General features: G+C 40.1%; 1 protein-coding gene and 1 long non-coding RNA gene across 15 annotated transcripts in view; one reads left to right on the forward strand and one right to left on the reverse strand.

The window, feature by feature from the left end:
- The window catches only part of NFIB (nuclear factor I B), a 452,087-nt gene that overhangs the window by 156,116 nt on the left and 273,952 nt on the right, over positions 1-22,019 (forward strand). The gene's annotated exons all lie outside the window — the stretch shown is intronic.
- LOC123569127 (uncharacterized) overlaps positions 16,907-22,019 on the reverse strand; it is a 43,189-nt gene continuing 38,076 nt past the window's right edge. For both annotated transcript variants that reach the window (XR_012424697.1, XR_010581561.2), the window contains exons 2-3: positions 20,286-20,420; positions 16,907-18,223 (exon numbers count right to left, since the gene is read on the reverse strand). This is a non-coding gene — a long non-coding RNA (uncharacterized lncRNA). The remainder of the gene's footprint in view (positions 18,224-20,285; positions 20,421-22,019) is intronic.

The raw sequence follows: 22,019 nt of genomic DNA on the forward strand, positions 1-22,019 counted from the left end.
TGTAATCCCAGCACTTTGGGAGGCCGCGGCGGGTGGATCACAAGGTCAGGAGATCGAGACCACCCTGGCTAACACGGTGAAACCCCGTCTCTACTAAAAATACAAAAAATTAGCAGGGTGTGGTGGCGGGCGCCTGTAGTCCCAGCTACTCGGGAGGCTGAGGCAGGAGAATGGCGTGAACCCGGGAGGCAGAGCTTACAGTGAGCTGAGATCACGCCCGCCACTGCACTCCAGCCTGGGTGACAGAGCCAGACTGTCTCAAAAAAAAAAAAAAAAAAAAAAAAAGTACAAGATGGTGCTGTGTTTTCAAACTACACCCTGATTTCTCTCTTCTGTAGGGCCGGAGGGGGTCCCTCCAGCTAATAACAACGCCCTACACTTGCCTCATTTTTTTCTTCTTAAGTGGCTGTACCATGACCCGTTTTTGCAGATGATGCCTGTTCACCTAAACAAATCCTAATCAATAACATTTTATGCTGTGTAAGAATAAAGTAGTTGGGACTGGGCATGGTGGCTCACGCCTGTGATACGAGCACTTTGGGAGGCCCATGCGGACAGATTACGAGGTCAGGAAATCGAGACCATCCTGGCCAATATGGTGAAACCCCTTCTCTACTAAAAATACAAAAATTAGCCGGGCGTTGTGGCACTTGCCTGTAGTCCCAGCTACTCAGGAGGCTGAGGCAGGAGAATCGCTTGAACCTGGGAGGCGGTGGTTGCAGTGAGCCGAGATTGTGCCACTATACTCCAGCCTGGCGACAGAGGGAGACTCCATCTCCAAAAAAAAAAAAGAAAAGAAAAAGAAAAAAAAAAAAGAAAGCAAAGAATAAAGTAGTTGGGCCAGGCGTGGTGGCTCATGCCTGTAATCCCAGCAGTTTGGGAGGCCGAGGCGGGTGGATCATGAGGTCAGGCATTCGAGACAAGCCTGGCCAACATAGGGAAACCCCATCTCTACTAAAAATACAAAAAATTAGCCTGGCACAGTGGTGGGCACCTGTAATCCCAGCTACTTGGGAGGCTGAAGCAGGAGAATCGCTTGAACCTGGAAGGGGAGGGTTGCAGTGAACCAAGATCTTGCCACTGCACTCCAGCCCCGGCAACTGTGCGAGACTCTGTCTCAAAAAAAGAAAAGAAAAGAATAAAGTAGTTGGAAGGAGGGATGTAAAAATAATAAGTAATATAAATAGCTGCACTTATTGAGCCCTACATATGAACCAGACATTGAACCTAAATATGAACCAGATAAATCCCTCACATACATTCGTTTATGAAATGTTTATAATACCATTCTGAGGCAATTATTATTCCCTTCAGAAAGCAGAGGAAAACAGTAGTTAATTAACTTAATCAGATCATGCCACTCATAAAAATGTGAGCCAATGTCCCATCCAGACAATCCCCTACTCTCAGGTGGTGTGGAGCACCTTTTTAATCCTTTCAGCTGATCCTAGCTAGTTAATCTGTCCATTAGTTACTACTAGAGTGATCACTACTAGAGTGATCACAGATTTGTCATCCAAACTGGGACCACTTTGAGGATGAAAGCAGGGACTATTAAAAACTATCGTAAGAAAATAGGCATAAATGGGGATTGTCTTAGGGAAATTCAGATGTTCTTTTTAAGTTATTTTCTTTTATTTAGGCTTTCACCTTCCCTCCTTCCCAAAGAAAAGAGAGAAGTTTCAAAGGATATCTATAACCCAGTCTACATTTAGGGCCTGGGGACAGCTAGCTATTGGGTCAATAGAGTTCCAGGTCAATCCACCCTTTTCCTTCCTCTTAAAATTTTCCTTTATAAGCCCTAGGCTGCTGTAACCTTCACAATAAAATATTGAAGCAAAATGCTTAATCTTTCAAAAATATACTATTCTCTTCCCCTCCCAAAAGCTTCTACTTTAACAAAGTCTTTTCTTTTAATGTACCAGGTAGGCCGGGCGCGGTGGCTCAAGCCTGTAATCCCAGCACTTTGGGAGGCCGAGACGGGTGGATCACGAGGTCAGGAGATCGAGACCATCCTGGCGAACACCGTGAAACCCCGTCTCTACTAAAAAATACAAAAAACTAGCCGGGCGAGGTGGCGGGCGCCTGTAGTCCCAGCTACTCGGGAGGCTGAGGCAGGAGAATGGCGTAAACCTGGGAGGCGGAGCTTGCAGTGAGCTGAGATCCGGCCACTGTACTCTAGCCCGGGCTACAGAGCGAGACTCCGTCTCAAAAAAAAAAAAAAAAAAAAAAAAAAGTACCAGGTATATGTGCTGATAAAAAGCATTCTCCAGGCCAGGCATGGTGGCTCATTCCTGTAATCCTAGCACTTTGGGAAACTGAGGCAGGAGATACTTAAGGTCAGGAATAGAGACCATCATAGACAATATAGCAAGACCCCATTTCTATGAAAAATAAAAGAAAAAATAGCCAGGCATGGTGCGTGCACCTGTAGCCCTAGCTACTCAGAAGGCTGAGGCGGAAGGATCAGCCCAGGAGTTTGAGACCGGAGTGAGTTTTGATCATCCCATTTCGCCCCAGTCTTGGGAAAAGAGTGAGACTCTGTCTTTAAATGGCACACAATAATATACACAGTACATGCTCATTTGGGTGAAACAAAAGAAGTTTTATATATTTGCATTGTGTGTATGTGTACGTGTGTTAACACTTGTGTATACTTAAGCATGCAGAGTATATCTCTTAAATAATACACACAAAGTGTTTACTTATTATTGCTTCACGGAGGGAAAGAATCTCAGAATTTGGGGTGAAAGGCAATTCATTTTATACAATATATCTTTTTGGTCAGATTGAAGTTTTGGCCTTGAGTGTATTTTATTTCTCAAATAAGAAGAAAACCCAGACAGATGAACACCTTCCATGCAGTGAAGTTGTATCATAGTAGGAAGGCAATCTGATTAGAGTAATTGGCACAGATTTTTGAGTGAGTAATAACTGTATCTCTTTTTTTAAACAAACGGCACTTTTAAGCCAGGCAAGGTGGCTCATGCCTGTAATCCCAGCACTTTGGGAGGCTGAGGCAAGTGGATCACCTGGAGTCAAGTGTTTGAGACCAGCCTGGCCAACATGGTAAAACCCCATCTCTACCAAGAAATACAAAAATTAGCTGGGCGTGGTAGCATCCACCTTAATCCCAGCTACTAGGGAGGTTGAGGCAGGAGAATCACTTGAACCTGGGAGGCGGACATTGCAATGAGCAGAGATCATGCCACTGCACTCCACCCTGGATGACAGAGTGAAATCCCGTATCCAAAAAAAAATGACACTTTCAGAAGTGGAATGGTAAGCAATAGGTAAGGAACGGTAAGCAGTAGGAAAGACAGAAGTGAAGATATTCAAGCAGTGAAGATATTTGAGGGTAGAGTGGTCACCCCTGCAGGAAATAACGCCTTCTAAGTTGAAGCTACTCTTTACTATTTCTTCCTTTTTTCATTTATAAGTCCACACATGTGTATAAGACACAGTGGCTTTCCTGTAGTCCTAGCCATTTGGCAAGCTGAGGTGGGAGGATCACTTGAGCTCAGGAGTTTGAGACTGTAGTGTGCTATAGTCATGCCCATGCTTAGCCAGTGCATTCCAGCCTGGACAACTTAGCAAGACCCATGTCTTTTTTTAAAAAGTTCCATAGCTTCAACTACTCAAATGAGGAAACAATCAGTGATGTGCGAAAGTATGTATTTTGGCCACGTACTTTGAGATAATGCACAGCCGACTGGGTTCTCAAGCTAGTGCTTTAAATACTACATAATTGAAATGGAAGCAATGAGTAAGACTTGGATGATGTATTAGCTCTAAGGATGTTATATGTGACTATGACAAGGACTTTTAATTTCCCATCCCATACTTGCTCTTCTGTTATTACTAGTAACAGAATCCTGACTTCATTTGGGACAGTAATTTTTCCTCTTAAAAGATTGCCTTACAGCTAAGTGTGGCCGTGACCATGTGTCAAAGGTCTGGTCAATGAGTTATAAGTGAAAATGTTCCGAGGTTTTTTTTTTTTTTTTTTTTTTTTTGAGACAGAGTCTTTGCTCTTATTGCCTAGGCTAGAGTGCAGTGGTGCAATCTTGGCTCACTGCAACCACCACCTTCCGGTTTCAAGCGATTCTCCTGCCTCAGCCTTCCAAGTCGCTGGGATTACAGGCACCTGCCACCATGCCCAGCTAATTTTTTTGTATTTTTAGTAGAGACGGGATTTCAACATGTTGGTCAGGCTGGTCTTGAACTGCTGACCTTGAGATCCACCCACCTTGGCCTCCCAAAGTGCTGGGATTACAGGCGTGAGCCACCGCACCCGGCCCTGTCCTCAGGTACTTATGGAGAAGCTCCTTAAAAGGAACTAACTAAGCTAGGAGGGGTTCTCATTTTGCCTTCCTCTTTTCCTTTTTCATAATTCAAGAGAATAAATGATAGCTAGAGGAATATCATGGCCTAAGCCTGGAAGAGAAGAGAGAAAGAAAGAGCCTAGGGCTCTGATGACTTTGAGGAACCACCATATGAGTCCTGTGCATCCAGAGGTAGAGTTTCTTTTATGTTGGAAATAAGTCTTGGATGTTTAAGACATTGAAGTCTGGTCTCTGTTACTGCCAGTTAAATACAAGTCCTAACTGAACAAACTACTTCTCTCCTTTGGGAGGAAGCATAGCATGTAATAAAATAAACGTAACATTCATTCATCATCATTCTTAAACTATGCCTTTTGCTATGCCTGCTTTTTGTTTTGTTTTTAATTAATTCCTTTATTTATTCAATTATTTATTTATTTTGAGACAGATTCTAGCTCTGTTGCCCAGGCTGGAGTGCAGTGGCGCAATCTTGTCTCACTGCAACCTATGCCTCCCCGGTTCAAGCGATTTTCCTGCCTCAGCCTCCTGAGTAACTGGAACTACAAGCATATGCCACCGTTCCCGTCTAATTTTTGTATTTTTAGTAGAGACAGGGTTTCACCATATTGGTCAGGCTGGTCTCGAATTCCTGACCTCAAGTGATCCACCTGCTTCGGCCTTGCAAAGTGCTGGGATTACAGGTGTGAGCCACTGTGCCTGGCCTTGATTTTAATTAATTCAATTTTTAAAAGACATTTCTACTTTTAGAACAACTCCTGAGCTGAGATTTCAGTTCCTTGTACTGTAAAAAAGTTTCTTTCCTTTGTAAACAACACATTTATCAACTCACAGAAACCTCAATTAATAATTATTTTTCTCACAAGATGACTCTAGAACACATTTACTCAGGTACTATGACTGTCACCATTGCTGCTGGTACTGAAGTAATAGACACAGATGAACTTTCCTCACTTGTTTATTTTCCATGTGGGGTATCCCATTTAAAATAATTCCATTATATGTCCCCAGGCCCTAAATGTAGACTGGATTATAAATATCCTTTGAAACTTCTCTCTTCTTTTCTTTGGGAAGGAGGGGAGGCGAAAGCCTGAGTAAAAGAAAATAATTTAAAAAGAAAGAAAGGAAAGAAGAAACAAAATAAGAACCGTATTTTTAACAAAAGGATTTTTGAAAGCCTTGGAAAATGTTATATTCACTCACATAAGGCCCCACTGTTTTAAAACATATTTTACTATAATTTTGCCTTCAAAACCCTGACATTCGAAGTTGAACAGGGTTCTTTCAGTGTACAACCCCAGGACATGGAGAAATAAAAAGAACAGTATTCCAACTAATGCATACTCAGTGGGAATCATCATATCGCATAATTGCTTGAAATCCACAAGCTGATCCGATGTCATCTTCAGAAATATTCAAGTTTCCCTTTGTTTTCTGACTTAGAGATATTTCCTTGCTTTAGGGCTTAACCTTTCAGTTGCTGCCCCTGGTTATTGAAATATGATTAAAATGAATGTGGATCTGCCCTTCCTAAACTCTCCCCCAATGTTAGGTAAGATTCCCCCAAACCTGCCAAATTTTATTCTAACAAAAACACAAAATATATGAACTTCAAGTGTTCCTTTTCACTCATTTTGTTTATCTACCTGTGTCTAAACACCACACGCACACACACATGCACACACACACACACACGGACACACACAGCCCTTTAAATGTCTTTCTACGAGAAACTCTAAAAGAACAAAGAGTTGCCATTTTGGAGCATGTAATGACATGTTTAAAAGTTCATCAACTTCCCCCTTTAAAAAAAACCTGGCAATGAGTCTAAAATAATAATTCAAAAAGACTTAGAGAAAAGAATCCTTAAGACTTATTCCTCTGTAACATGATGTAAATCATAAATATACCACTGGTCTGGAAGTGATTACAACAGGCTATAAGACAAAAGATATTCCTAAGCAGACACTGCTGGCAATGGGCTTTATACTCCCATCCGCATATAAGAGGATTTGGGAAGGTAAGTTCTCATAAATGCTAATAAGAGATTCACACCACTGTAAAAAGAATTCCCGGGTGTACATGTTCCAATAATAAATCGTAAGTCCTGGGTCATAGCTGATTGCATAACCCATTACAGAAATCTGTCCTCTTATTCAAGGTGAATGAATCTTCTGGTGTTCCAAGCATTCCCTCCACCCTTCTCCAGTGGTCCCTTTGCTTCTTGATTGTCATTGTCCCTGACCTTCCTAACAGGATCCCTGGAATGAAGAGGAGGAAGCACTATATAAACAGCTCATTCTAGAAGTGTGAGTCATTCTGGAATCAGTTCCCCTGTTCCCTATATAAGGGATGCCCGTTTATATCTAAGCTTCTCAATTGCTGTTAGAAAGCATTTCTTTGTTTTGTCTTTCCCTATACCTTTTTCCTGAGGGCAAAGGTTTAACTTTTTTTAGTCTTCTCTGAATGATTCAACACTTGAGTTAGAGATTCAGTTCACAGGACATCCAGAATTACATTTTGCTTGATAGCATAGCATTAGAAGCTACAGCCAGCCAACTCAAAGGGACACTGCAATGCCATTTTATAATTAAGCAGGGCACCCGCTGGACCGCATGTTATAACAGATGTTTCCTGGCCCCAGGTACTAAGCCAGCACACAGTAAAACTGCCCAGAGCCTCTCCCTGAGCCAAGATGGGTCAGTGTCTGGAACAACTCCTGTCTAGTGTCTCTTACTGTAATTAGAGAATGAGGCTAGCTTTTGGTCATTAATTCCATTTGAAAAATAGCCACAGCTAAATTAAAAATGAAAAAAAAGAACATCAAAGTTCTTTTAAAATTGAAAAGCTTAATAAGAAAACAGATAATTTATTGGTGATTTATTATTTCGATCAGTGTTTTAGATCTTATATAAATTCTGTATGATGCCCTCTCTTCAACATGTTTTGCAAAATTTTCACTCCATTTATAAAATGGATAAAATTAGAGGCTCCTTATGCTTAAGCTGGAAGAGACTTTTAGGTTGGTTAGTACCAGGAAATCAAACTCAGATGTTTATAGAGGCCAGTTCATAAATGAACAAAGCAAGCAAGAGCAAGAAAAATCATTCTGCTTTTTCTTTCTATTTTTATTTCATTTTCTTGCTTTCAGTAAGAGCCATGGGTATGGAAATATCTATCTCCACTCTGAGAAAACAACAGTTTTGGCAGGGCTGACATTCAGATGGTGAGCACCTGAGGTTGGGATGGTCCTTACCAACTCATGTATAGATGGTGCTCTAAGCTCACTGAGTGAGGCCCATCCTCAGCTTCTCCTCCAAGAGTTCTTGGACCTCCCCATTACCAATTGGAGCAGAGCGGGGAGCATCCAGGAGCTGCTCTAGCACAAAGGTCAGTGCCCATTCCAGTTGGTCAGTTCCCATGCCTTAGTAGTTAAATATTTTTAATATTGCTGAGAACAAGTACATTGATAAATAGCAATTGGTATTTTGTCTCTGTTTAGGGCAAACCAAAAGGGCAATATGAATTGATGGGGTCACTGGAGTCCTGGAGAGCCCCTTCCCTGTTAAAGGGGGTAGCTACTACCAAATGAATAGGAATGTAAGACTCCTGTGGCCAGATCTTCTGATTTTTCAAGGGAAAGCAAAAACCTATGTTCTTACGTAAAGTTTTGCAACTAAAGTATCAACTCATTTAAATACTGTTAGGGGCAAACTAAGTGTTTCTGTGGGCGAAATGTAGCCTAGGTGTTCCCAATTTGCAATCTTTTTTATTTCTGAGACATAGGAGAGGGCTAAAGTCTAAGTGACTTCCCCAGAGATCACCAACTAACTAGTGGCAGAGCCAGAATGAGATCCTATAGCCCCTGACTCCCCAGCCAGTGAGATCTGACTTTCTTCAAAACAAATCCTGTAATACCACTGAAAAGCCTCCAAGAAGGATTTCTAGACTGCCTACCCTGAGAAGCAGGAACTTAGATTATTTTTACTATTACAGTTCTTTATACTAGTGTTTTCTACCACAATATAAAAGTAAAATCTCATTTCCAAAGTTGACATACAATGATGGAAAAGATATGAAAAGTTCCAGATATGACTGAGGCCTTGCACAGCTATAAGAAAAGGCTGGTCCTCTGGCAGGCTGGACATATAGTTTTTGTGTGTGTATGTTTTTGTTTTTGTTTGTTTGTTTTGTTTTGAGACAGGGTCTCCCTCTATCACCCAGGCTGCAGTGCAGTGGTACAATCTCGGCTCACTGCAACCTCTGCCTCCTGGGTTCAAATGATTCTCCTGCCTCAGCCTCCTGAATATCTGGGATTATAGGTGCCCACCATCATGCCTGGCTAATTTTTGTATTTTTTGTAGAGACGGGGTTTCACCATGTTGGCCAGGCTGGTCTCAAATTCCTGACCTCAAGTGATCCACCCACCTCGGCCTTCCAAAATGCTGAGATTACAGGCATGAGCCACTGTGCCCTGCTTGGACATTAGTATTTAAACAAAGAAACTGATAGCATTTCCAGAAGAGCAGGGGTCAAAAAAGCCCTATGGCAAAGGTGACCCATAACAGGGTAAGAAAGTCTCCAAGTCTGAAGGAACCTATTAGGAGTGATCTGATTTTTATGGAGTTCCAGTGTCTTGTGATCTGAGATGAATCTGTCCTTTTCATGGTTATTTCTTACCTTTGTTATGGAGCCAGATTGTGCCTAAAGTGAAGTCAAGTGTTTATATAGTAGATATGTTCACAAATTTGACACATATTTACACTATGGGCTAGACCAGCATTCTCAAACATCTGTTATTATCCCACCTTCTACGTGATTTGGCTTCCTCTTATCACTAACACTCTTATTCATTTAATTTTTAAAAAGCCAGAGTGCCATTTTTTTCTTGATTTAAAAAAAACAGTTAACTATCCTTGTGTTGGGGTTGGGATTACATCAATGAATTAAGTAGTCCTTGACCTTATGATTCCACGGACCATTAATATACAAATAACTAGCTTTGATAACATTGAAAGTGCTATGATAAATGCGAAGAGGGAGCCATTAATTGTCCTTCAGTCAGATGGGGGTAAGAGTGGAAAAGCTTCACCTAGAATGTGATATTGAGCTGGGCTTTCAGGAATGGGCCAATAAGGAGGTGAAGGTTATTCTAGGCAGAGAAAGCTGCTTGAAGAGAGGCCCAAAGTCCTAAAATATGCTGGGTTTTTGGAGATGGTGAATGGTTTAAAATAGCTAAAGCCAACAACACACAAGGTGAGTGACAGGAAAATCTGCCTGGGATTGGTTTTAAGTATAGTCATACACAGTAGGACATAAGCTTTTCTTACCCAGGAGGTAAAGAGATAGCCCCCAAAGGTTTCAGAGATGGAGAATGTCTGATCTGCTCTAGGTTATGAGAATCTAATTTTATCTACAGTGGGCTGGTGATGGAAGGGACTGAAGGTAAGGAGGTCAATTAGGAAGCTGTCCAAATACATCAGGCCAAAGATGGTGAAGTACCAAACTAAGGAGTAGAAGCTGTGATGAAAAGGAAAAGCTAGATTTGAAAACCTTTTTTGAGGTAGAAACAATAAAACTTGGTGACTAGGAGAAAAGAAGGAGTAGAAGTTGAGTCCAAAATTTCTAACTTGAGTGCCAGATATATGAAAATGCCTTCTATCAAGACATGAGGGAAAGCAGAGCTTTGGGAGGGTGAGTCTGGGGAAGGGAGAGGTGGGGCTGATTGATGAGTTCTGGCTTGGAGATGTTAAAGCTGAAGCACCTTCTGAAGACTCTGGTAGGTGTTTGGTTTTCTGTTCCTGTGTTAGTTTGCTGAAAATGATGGTTTCCAGCTTCATCCATGTCCCTGCAAAAGACATGAACTCATTCTTTTTTATGGCTGCATAGTATTCCATGGTGTATATGTGCCACATTTTCTTTATCCAGTCTATCATTGATGGATAAAGTTGATGAGTTGGTTCCAAGTCTTTGCCCTCTCATTTATCATAATATCACAATTGCTCTAGGGCTTAAATCCCCTCAGCATTTCCCCATCAGTGAAAATACACACCCATATTCATGGAGGAACACAGGTTGCTTACAACCTTTTGACCCTCATTCCCAATTCACAACTTCTTAGATCTCAAATGTGCCCTTCTGTTTCACACCTCTGATCCCTCTGCACTTGCTAGTCCCTCTGCTTGGCATGTCTTCCCCAGGATCACCTGATGAATCCCTACTCATCTTTAAACGCACAGCTCAAGAGACATCTCCTCTGAAAAGCCTTTCCTGGCCTTTCCAAATTTAGTCTTTGTACCCACACAACATTCTGAGTTCATTATGGAAACTGTCACAATTAAATAACAATTGTTAACATGTTTGTGTCCCCTAGTAGACCCAACACTCCTTGAAAGAATACATATTATGCTCTGTAGTTTTGCATTCCCATACCCAGTAGAGCACCTGCAAAGGGTGAGGGCCCAGTAAATACTGTTGCACTGAGTAGAATCCCATCCAATTTTCATTATCATGGTCATCAACTCAGGGTTAGTGGACTCTTACAGGAGTATAATTTGTTGATAAGTGTTACATTTAGCATTTAGAGTGGTGGAAGGAGAGACAGCCAAAACTCTTGTTAATTCTGGTGCAAAGAAAAGAGGGCCCTCTAAAATAGGAGGTAAAGAAGAAAAGTTAGAGGAGCCTGAAATATGTTCATTTTATCACTCTTCAGTGCAAGAGATTGGAATTTTAGTGCAGGCCAAACCACTTATCCTAGAGGGTTCTGACAAATTTCCTGGGAAAATTTTTAAAAAGAATAAAATTCAGCCAGGCACAGTGGCTCACGCCTGTAATCCCAACACTTTGGGAGGCTGAGGCAGGCAGATTAAGAGGTCAGGAGTTCGAGACCAGCCTGGCCAACATGGTGAAACCCATCTCTACTAAAAATACAAAAAATTAGCCAGGTGTGGTGGCACGCACCCGTTATCCCAGCTACTCGGGAGGCTGCGGCAGGAGAATCACTTAAACCTGGGAGGCGGAGATTGCAGTGAGCTGAGATCACATTGCTGCACTCCAGCCGGGGCGACAAAGCAAGACTGTCTCAAGAAAAAAAAAAAAGAAAATTAAAATCTGTGGTCAGAAGATTACAGAAAGGAAAGACACACATATCCGCTAGGGAATAGGAAGTGGTCTTGTCTTCAGCAGCAGGGCTGTCTAATAAATCTGGGGAGTTTTATTGACTTCATAGGTGCAAAAATAACCACCCAGAGAAGACATCGGGTTTCACTTATTTTTTTGGAAAGTAATTTTTCACAGACGCGGGGTTAAAAGAAAGTGGTTGCACGGGCCTCGGCTGTGGTGGTGTGTCTTCTGGTATGCGTAATGCAACTGGATCTCAATTCTGGGACGATGCCCAGATTCAGGGGCCTAAAGCCTCTGTTGAAAGCAAGGAGGACAGAGTGTTGCCAAAATTTTATATATGCAACTATAGATCAATTGTCTTAGTGCAAGGGTAGACTTTGATCAGGAGCGTCTGGAGGGAGGGGTTTCACTAAATGCTGTTTTCAGCCTTTAATTCTAGGTTTTACATCTACTTGTTCCTAAGTCAGCTACAGACTCTGAATGGCCCTGACATAGAGAAACTGTTCCCTAAGCCCACATCTGGCTCTCAGGCATCAGCAGTGACTGGCATGGAAGGAGTTCCTGGGTAGAAAAGATGTACAGTTTGCAAGGTTTTGCTCTTACTCCATAGTTTTTGGTCTCACATTAGACCAGTCAGAAAGGAACACGCTTGATACTCTCTCCCTCCTGCCTCATGTCTGTGATTCATTAGAAAAACTTAAAAACTTCCCGTGCACTAAGACAAGCTTTCCTAAGAAAATAATTGATAAGAGCATATGTTTGTTGGATGAATTCTTCCTGGAACAAACGTCTGGCCAAGAATAGAAAATCCAGCCAGTCTTAGAAGGTATAAGCATCTATTTCTGAACTCCTTCAAATGAACTCATCATTATGGAAAAGATGGAAACTAAGTAATATTTCTAAGATTTTACAGCTTTCATGTTTATTCCTCCTGGTCTATCTGCAGGAATCTTGTCCCACAGGGCAGGGAAAACTTTTATACTACCATCTTTCTTCTACAAATCAACAGGAACACGGACAGAATAGCCATGGTCTGGCCACACTTGGTGGTGAGTGGAGTCTCCTGGGGTGTGGGAAGACACGTTATCCTCAGAGCCTTTAGCTTTCTCAGCAAAATTGGACTGGGGTCCGAGAATGAGAGGGTCTGAAAATGACCATTGCACTGGGAAGCAGGAAACAAATAAAATGTAAAACCATTACATCAGAAATAATCATCTTATTTTAGAGATGACAAACATAAATGATGATCTCGAAATTTATTTTTTAGCAGGAGAATTCTGTTTCAGAGCAAAATCTTAGATAAAATAGCCAACATTTACTGAGTCCTTGGCATGTGCAGGACACTGGGTTAAACACTTTACATGTGTAGCGTTATTTAATTTAATCTTCACTACTCTAAAATAGGCACTATTATTATGTCTATTTTACAGACAAGGAAAATGAGAAATCTACATGCCTCAGATAACACAATACACAACCCCACTATGTGACACAGATCAAAATGGGGCTGATGTGGTGGAATTACAGTTAGATTACCAAGGACTCCTAAATCCCCCCGCTGTCTTGTTCCTCCACTACCCTCTCATCTCTCTGAAGCAACCCTGAGGCTTTATGGGGAGCAGAGTTTGGTAATGTTTTTACTAGAAACCTCCTAAAATTTCTTTTTATTCTAATGCCCAGTGATCCTCATTCTGGAGATGTAAACCATAGTAACTGTCAAAAACATGCTCTTTAAGACTGGATATTGGCAAACCTTGCCCTTCCTTCAAGGGCTGGATCAGGGTCACTTTTCACACACCTTTGAAGACTGGATTTTTAAAACTATTTTGTTCCAACAAACGTAGGAATGAAATCAAATAATTGTGCAGATTTAAACATTCTGATGCTATAAGATGAAATGTGTTGTTTATAGTAAAAAGTAAGAACCAATTTCTATTTCTTTAATAATTAAGTTATTAGGTATTTTCTTACTGACACGTTTTCTTAGACACTCACAGACAAACTGTTTCTAATAAATCCAGCCAGACGCTAGTATTAAGCATTAGAATTTTCACCTCTCGCATTAACTAGATGACTGTCTGGGCAGCTGGCTCTCCCAGAGCAGGGAGTTCATCAAGGAAAGGGAGAGACTTTTGATCTCTTTGTTGGCTTTTCACAAAGGAAAAAAACTCCACAGGCTGAACCTGTTAACTCCTAACTCACATCAGACATTCCAAAATTGCATGATTTTAGGGTTGCTAAGAGGGTGGGAAAACAGACAATTTCTTACAGTGTGGTTGTGAGTGTAAATGGGTATAAAATTATTGGAGGGCCATTTGGCAATAGCTATTAAAAATGAAATACTCATACCCTTTGACCCAATAATAATTCACCTCCTGGGAATTCACCATAGAGAAAGACTCTACAACTGCTCAAAGATGTTTAAGAGTAAAATGATGTTTGCAAGAATATTTATTACAGGAAAAACTGGAAAGAACTCAAAGGTGAATTAACAGGCAATTGGTTAAGGAGAGTATGGTTCAGCCATACAATACAATTTCATGGAGCTATTTAATAGATTAAAAAGATGATAACTTTTTACCAACTGACATGGAAAGATGTCTAAGACATACTGCTAGATAGAAAACAGCATGCTTTTGAGTTGAGTATAATCCCATTTTTTTGTAAAATAATAAGTGAAATGTTAATATATGCCTTGAAAAAATTTTAACTGCTTTTCTCAGCTGTGTGGGATTATGGGGGATTTCCACTTTCTATGCTACATATTATAAAGTTTAAAGATGTTTATGTGTACATATATATGTGTGTGTGTATATGTATATGTACACACATATACATGCCATTACTTTTATAATCAGAAAAAAATAAATGTTCGTATGGCTGGGTCTTCAGAGAGACCTCTTAGGAAAGTGTGGAAGCCTAGTCCAAATCCATCAACTTGACTGTAAAACAAAAACTTAGTTGACATTGGAACAATGATACCACTTAACCAAAAGGAGGACCACACTTGGAAACCCGTCTGGGTCTCTAGAGTCTATAAGCCATTGTAATAATTAGCCCGCAGTGGAGTGTTCTTCCAAGGAGGGGACAAAACTGAAAACTGTAGCCAGTTTTTGAATCACTGCCACAGTTAAGAAAGGACAACTGACAACCAGGGCTTCAAACTGAGTAGTCTCAGTCCCAGTGGTGATTTGCCAGGAGTGGGGGTGAGGGAGTGTCCATAAAAGACAAAGAGTTTGTGTTTAATTTTTACACTTTTATTGAGCTAAAATTTGGTGCAACTTCTCTAGCTCAGTTTGGTGCAACTTCTCTAGCTCGGTTTGGTGCAATTTCTCTAGCAGATCCCCATTTTGTAGCATGTATACTTAAATTAAAAGGACTCTTAATAAAATGAATGCAAAATTACAAATATAAAATTAGGCACAAGAGTTTGGAAGAGGACCCTAAAAACGAGAAGCCCTTAAGCTAAGCTTAGTTAGCTTCTCAGTGCATTCTTGCTACTCTGACCCAAAGTCCTTTTTTGTTTGTTTTGTTTTGTTTTTGTTTTGTTTTGTTTTGTTTTGAAAGAGTCTCACTCTGTCAACCAGACTGGAGTGCAGTGACAGGATCACAGCTCACTGCAGCCTCAACGTCCTGGGCCCAAACAATCCTCCCACCTCAGCCTTCCCAAGTAGCTGGGACTACAGGCACACAGCACCATACCTGGATAATTTTTAAATTTATTGTAGAGATGTGTCTCTCTGTGTTGCCCAGGCTGGGCTCAAATTCCCGGCCTTAAGAGATCTTCCCTGTGTTGGCCTCCTGAAGTGTGGGATTATAGACATGAACCACTGGACCTAGCCTCACCAAACATTGTTAAACCAAGAAAACACAGGGCATTAACAGGTGCTCTTCCTTTTCTTGAAGAATTATTGTGCCAAAACAGTTTCCCTACAATTTGTGGTGAAAGCTAGAGGCATCCTGAGGCATCCCAAGGCAGCCTTGGAAGACTGAGATCTATGTTCTTTTGGGGATACTTGAGTTTCTGTGGATGGAAATGCTCTGGAGAAGCTCTATTTGTTGACAGTGGCAGACACCCAGTTCTTGATGTTCATAAAACTATGGCAGGCAGAGTTGGGAAAGATATATTAGGTCATAAATCTAGATTCGGGTCCAAGGCAGAATGGTTCACCATTGTAGTCATTCCAAGTCATTGTCCAGGCAGCTTTGAAATATCTTGAGGACCTAACTCTTAGAAGGCTATTTTTCTCCTCTGGTTCCTGGGCAAATGTTGGGTTGTTTGATTTTTTCTTTTTTAAAATGACGTGTTACAGTTGGAGCCACAGAACCACTTAATTATATTCATTCACCTAAATTTCTATAGTGGTTTCCTTATGAAGAAAACAATTAATGTAGAGATGCCCTTGTACCTCTGGCATAGAGTTGTCATCAAAGAACAAATTAATGATTTTCTTTGGTTCCTTGTATTTCAACTCTTGTGTTGAGTTTTGTTTTAGCTTTAAGGAAAAAGCAAACTTGCTGGGCTTCTCCTTAGCCAGCATTATCAAGAATGAGTAAGATTTAAAAGCTCCTTTTTGTTAATGGAAAGGAAGTAGCTTCCTTGCCTTGCCTGTAAACACTTACTTTGAGTCTGTTTACTCTTGTCATTGGTAAACCTCATTTGTTCCCAAGTTTTATTTTAGGCTATTATAGGGCTAAAAAAATGGGAAATCCTAAAACTAAGCTTTCATTTTTTCATGTTTTCTTTTAACTTCATATTGAGTGATCCTAATCTTCCAAAAGATTTTAGTGGCTACTGTTGTGTAGCAAAGACGGAGACTGTTCTAGACTACAGGGAGTGTAGACTTGAATTAATACAATTGCTTGACTAATGTATGCTATATGTCATTAGTGAAATCATTTATGTGCTTTGCATGCATGCGTGTGTGTGTGTGTGTGTGTGTGTGTGTGCATGTGTGTGATGTGATGTGGTTTGCTTGCTTGCTCATGAAAATATTCAAAACAATTCTTTTTGATAAGTAATGCTACTAGCAAATACAGAAGTGCTAAAGAATGATATAATATTTGAATATTTGCATTTGAAAGCCTATTGTCATTTTAAACCAAGACAAGTGGGTGTTAGTTTATTGTTGCCAGTGACATCAGCATTAGTAATAGGCTCTTTTAACAAAAAGCAATCCTCAAAAGTCTTTTTTTTTTTTTTTTAAGAATTCTGAAAGATGGGCTCCCAGCTAATCAACTATCAAGGAGCTGACTGTAAATGTTATCTGAGTTAAACTTATCTGAATTTAATTAGATTAAAAAGTTGACTGGGAATTCATCCAAAATGTGCTCATCAAAAAACAAAGGTATTTGAAAGTGGAGGGAAAGAAACAGGATTATGGGTGACAAAATTAATTTGAAACCTCTTAAACCTGGAAAAATCATTAAAGATAGAAATGCTGAATGTAAAAGCCTTTTATTTTTGTTTTAAAAATAATTAATACAATATGTCTATCCCTGGGGTTTTCTGTGACATGTTCCTTTCAGAAAAGTGCTCTTCCACACTAACAAATAAAAATTATTGGAAGGTACAAAATTAACCAAAGGTACAACATCATTGAAAATCACCATAAGAATATTTTCCCGCCCAAACCATTCAATTTGCCAAAAGATTTTTTGTTATAATTTGTGGATGTAGTTAAATGTAATCTCATAAAGAATTTGAAGTATTTTAATTGTGCATTAACCAAATTCTGTTTAGGAAAAATAATAAAATTACTTGAATTTAGAACTATTCAGAAAATTATAGACTATATAATGAAAAGTTAATACTGCTAGTGACCTCAATATGTGGGCTATACCAAATTCCTTTACTGGCAAATAAATTGTAAGTTCTTAAATAGATGGATATCTGTCCTGAATCGAATGCTTTAGATAAGGGTTGGGCTTAATATAAGTGTTTGTAGCACAAATGAACATGATTGAATTCAGGTAGGTCTTAAATTGTTCACTGTTTGGTACATATTTTCCTGATTGTCTTTCTCAGTTATACCTCATTTAAATAGTAGCTGATCAAGTGATAACAACCATATATATTTAAAATGCTGTCTGTGCAGATGAGCAATTTTAAAAGTTCTCCAAAAATTAACATCTCTATATTGGTTAGGAATTTGGCTTAAAAAGAAAACAATTAATTTTCTCATATAATATGTAATATTTAAAAATCCAGTGGTAGAGTAGATCCAGTTTCTTAAACAATGTTGACAGAAATGTCTCTCTTTAAATCTAAACTTTACTACCTTCTGTGCTGCTTCCATTCATTGGTATGTATAGTAGCAAAGGTGGAACCACTCAGCAACCCCAGGGCCAAGGAGAGGGTTTGTTTTACGATAGAAGCTGAGTTCCCATTGCCCTAGCTTGTACCACATGCCCATCCCTGAACCATACACTAGTGCTGCAGTGGTGAGCTGGTGTATTATTAATAGTTTCCTGTGGCTCCCATAACAAATTACCAAAAACCGGTGGCTTAAAACAACAAATTTATTCTCTCACATGTTTGGAGGCCACCAATCCAAAGTCAAGGTGTCAGCAGGATCATGCTACCTCTGGAAGCTCTGGGGGAGATTTTGTTTCTGTCTCATCCAGCTTCTGGTGCCTCCAGGTATTCCTTGGTTTTTGGCCACATCACTGCAATCTCTGCCTGTGTGGCCATTGCCTCCTCATCTTATCTTTATGTCTCTTTGGTGTGTCTGTGTCAAATTCCTTCCGCCTTTATCCTACAAGGGCACACATGATTGTATTTAGAGCCCACATGGATAACCCAGGAGGATTTCATCTCAAGATCCTTAACCTAGTCACACCTGCAAAGGCCTTTTTTCAGATAAGGTCACATTCACAAGTTCTACAGGTTAGGATTTGGACATATCTTTTTAGGGGCCACCATTCAACCCACTACAGCTGCCAAATGTTTAACAATCTCGTTGGCAAGAAAGGGTATACCCTGATCTTGTAGCATTTGCCCAGTTCTGTCGCGTAAATACTGCTACCATGGCCAACTTCAGGCTATCAAAGGGAAGTCAATGAACATGGAGTTAGGAGGAGATGTATAGCAGCACACCATTATCCAGTATTTCTACTACCAGATCCAATAGATGTAAGTAACCTCAAGAGCATAAATAATAGTAAAATGCAGTCAAATGATTAGGAAGTGATGATAAGGTTGATGTATCATTACCTTCATTTTTAACATAATTTAATTATAAGGTTATGAACTTTAAATTTTAATGGTGAGTGTTTAACAACTGGCACATGGAATTTCTGAACATTTACCAGTTGCTTTGGACGAGTTGGTATGAGTTGGCTCCAACAGACCACTGGATAAAATATGCTGACTGATGGGGTCTGAGTCACAGAGCCTAGGGCGTAAGGTCAGCAATAGCCAAACCACATGAACTGGAAATAGGGTGTGTGGTTTCTTTTAGAGAAAACTGGGGTGCTACTACCTAAAGAAGGGGAAAGTAACATTAGGCAGACAAAAACAACCAACCTAACTCAGTGTCATTGTTTAAACATATTTTAATGATTTTAGGCTAGGGAAAAATTTCAGCAAAGTTTAAAAGAATTACACATATGACTACTGTGGGTATGCGTGTACCTGCAAATCAGACACTCTCCTCCTATGGAAAAAACACAATTTTTCACATTTTCATTTTAGTTAGCTCATAAAATCTGTGCTTTTTAAGCCTGGACGCATTTATCCCAAAGTGACTGGGCTCAGAAAATGCAAGAGAAACCAACAGTCTTTTTTTTAAGTATTTTTTTTTTTTTTAGTTTTAGCAGTTTTATTTATGTATTTACATATAATTCACATTTTATATAACTATAAATTTACTTTTATATAGTACATATTTATTGATATATTAATTATATGTCAATAAATAGGTCTTAATTATATAAATAAACTTATTTATATCTAATTCACACATTGTGCAATTCATCCATTTAAAGGGCAAAATGCAATGGTTTTTAACAAAATCACAAAGTTGCACAACCATCACTACAATTAATTTTACAACATTTTCATCAACCTAAAAAGAAACTCTGCACCACTTTGCTGTCATCCTCCAGGTTCCCCAAACTGTCCCCAAGTTCTAGGCAATCACTAGTCTAGTTTCTGTCCCCATAGAATTGCCTGTTCTAGGAATTTCATATAAGTAGAATGATACAATACATATTCCTTGGCTTCTCTTACTTAGCATGACATTTTAAGTCCATCTTTATTAAGGCATGTATTAATATTTCATTTCTTTCATTACCAAATAGCATTCTATTACATGTATATCCCACATAAAGTTTATCCATTCATTGGTTGATGGACATTTGGATTGCTTTCTTTTTTTGGATATTCTGAAAAGGCTGCTGTGAACGTTCATTTACAAGTTTTCATGTGGACATAAGTTTCCATTTCTCTTAAACCAATGGTCTTTAAGGTAAAATTGTTAGGAAGTGTTCTTATTTTCCATGATTAAGGAAACTGTTATTTAGGAGTTCACTCAGAAATATCTCATGCAGAATTTCAAACCTCTTAAATATTGGGTCACTACCCCCAACCCTGCTATTTCTTGTTAGGGAGGAAGAGGGTGTGTCTATCAGGAAAAAGTAGGAGCTGACTTGGGGCCCACAGATCACTGCGCAGGGGTGACTGAATTCCCTTTGCAGCACCTGAAGCCAGGTCTGGCCCACAACTGGCTCACAATAATCAGCCCATCACAATGTTCCTTTGGGGACTCTCCATATGTAAAGTATACAGGTAAGAAAAATAAAACTTTAGTCTCTGACCTGGAAATCAGAGTCATGGGGTTTGGGAAACTTGCAGGAAGGAAGAGGAAAAAAATAGCTTTCCTGATAGAAGCCAACGAAGTTAATTTTCTCCCTTGTGTGACTTGGAGGAGTTCTTTGGTGTGTCCTGCAGACCTGCAATGAAAAAGAAGGCCCTATATTAATTTATATAGCAACTCTTTTCCAGGAAATTCAGAGCATTTCAAACAGTCTTTCACTCATTTCCCTGAGGGAGTTTGCATAGTGTGCATAAGAAATTACTTCTTTTAAAATTTACACTCTTCAGTTAGCCAATACTGAGCAGAAATAGAACTAGAAAAGCAGACCTCCTGACCAAACATTCCGCTATAATATTTTCAGTGAGCTTCTATAAATCAGTGCATATCCTTAAAAACAGAATCTCCCCATAATAGCCCCATGACCACTCACTGGTGACTGACATTCCTTTCAGCAAGAGCAAAAGTTTCCCTTCCAAATTAGAATCCACTGGTATGGCATGCACTATAAAACTGAAGTATATCATTATTCATAATTAAGTGCTCAGGGTTGCCCAGACCCTCAGACCATCCAGTTTTACTCTCTAGCTCAGACCTCCTCACTCACGTCAGCTGAGGACCCCTTAATAATCCTGAAACTCGCTCAGTGCAAAAGAGGAGTCCTGCTTGTATACCCCAGACAAAAAATGGCAGATGAAATCAGTCCTGCTCTCACTGTTGTTTCTTGCTGTGTCTCGGTGCTGTTTTTACATGGGACTGCACTGCCCCTCAGGGCCTTGCCGACCATCCTGGGTAGCATATTCAGCCCCAGCTTCCCAAAGCCCACCAGCATCAGCCACATGCAGGGCTAAACTTAGCCCTCAACCCCAAACACTAGTTCCTCTTGTGGGGCCTTTTCTCAAGATATTCTTATTGTGACATCCTCAGTATCCATCCCTGAGAAAAGAAAATCTTGGTCTGAGCCACACTAGCTCATGTGGAATCCTGGGAAATAACATCCTGGGGAGTATCTGTGCCTTTTTTTCCCACTTCAAGAAAACCACTGGGATCCATAAGTTCCCTCCTAGTGATTACCAGAGAGTGGGAAGTTTTAATCCAGTTGGTGACAAAAAGTTCGTACTAGTGTCTCACATTGCCCCAGCCTCAGGCATATTTTCTTTGGGCCCCCATAATCTTAATATTCACATTCTTTAAAATGTGTACTAGTTGTCAGCTAGGATTGGCCACACAGTTTGTGAGGGACCAGTGCAATGCCAAAATGCAGGCTCCTTGTTGAAAGTTTAGGAATTGCAAGCAGGGCATTTAAGCCAACGTGGGGCACTTCTAAGTATGGGATCCCGTGTGACTGCAAAGGACACACACCCAGGAAACCAGCCCTGCTGCCGATATTTAAAAAGCAAAAGATTCTTCAACTAGAGAATCTGGCAATCCTGGGTCTGCATCTTCAAATGGCTGTACATAATGGGTTGGTGCAGAGTATCATCTTGTGTTGGTTTGCTGTGCTTGCCATTACAAAATACTGCAGATTGGTTGACTTAAACAGCAGAAATTTATTTTCTCACAATTCTAGGGGCTCAAGTCTGAGATCAGGTTGTCAGCAGGGTTGGTTTCTTCCGAGGCCTCTTTCTTTGTAGATGGCCACCTTCTCCGTCTTCGTGTGGCCTTCCCTCTATACATGTCTGTGTCCTAATCACTTCTTACAGGGACTCCACCAGTCATACTGGATTCGGGCCCACTT

The sequence above is a fragment of the Macaca fascicularis genome, chromosome 15, assembly GCF_037993035.2.
Source record: "Macaca fascicularis isolate 582-1 chromosome 15, T2T-MFA8v1.1".
In the NCBI taxonomy this organism is placed as follows: Eukaryota; Metazoa; Chordata; class Mammalia; order Primates; family Cercopithecidae; genus Macaca; species Macaca fascicularis.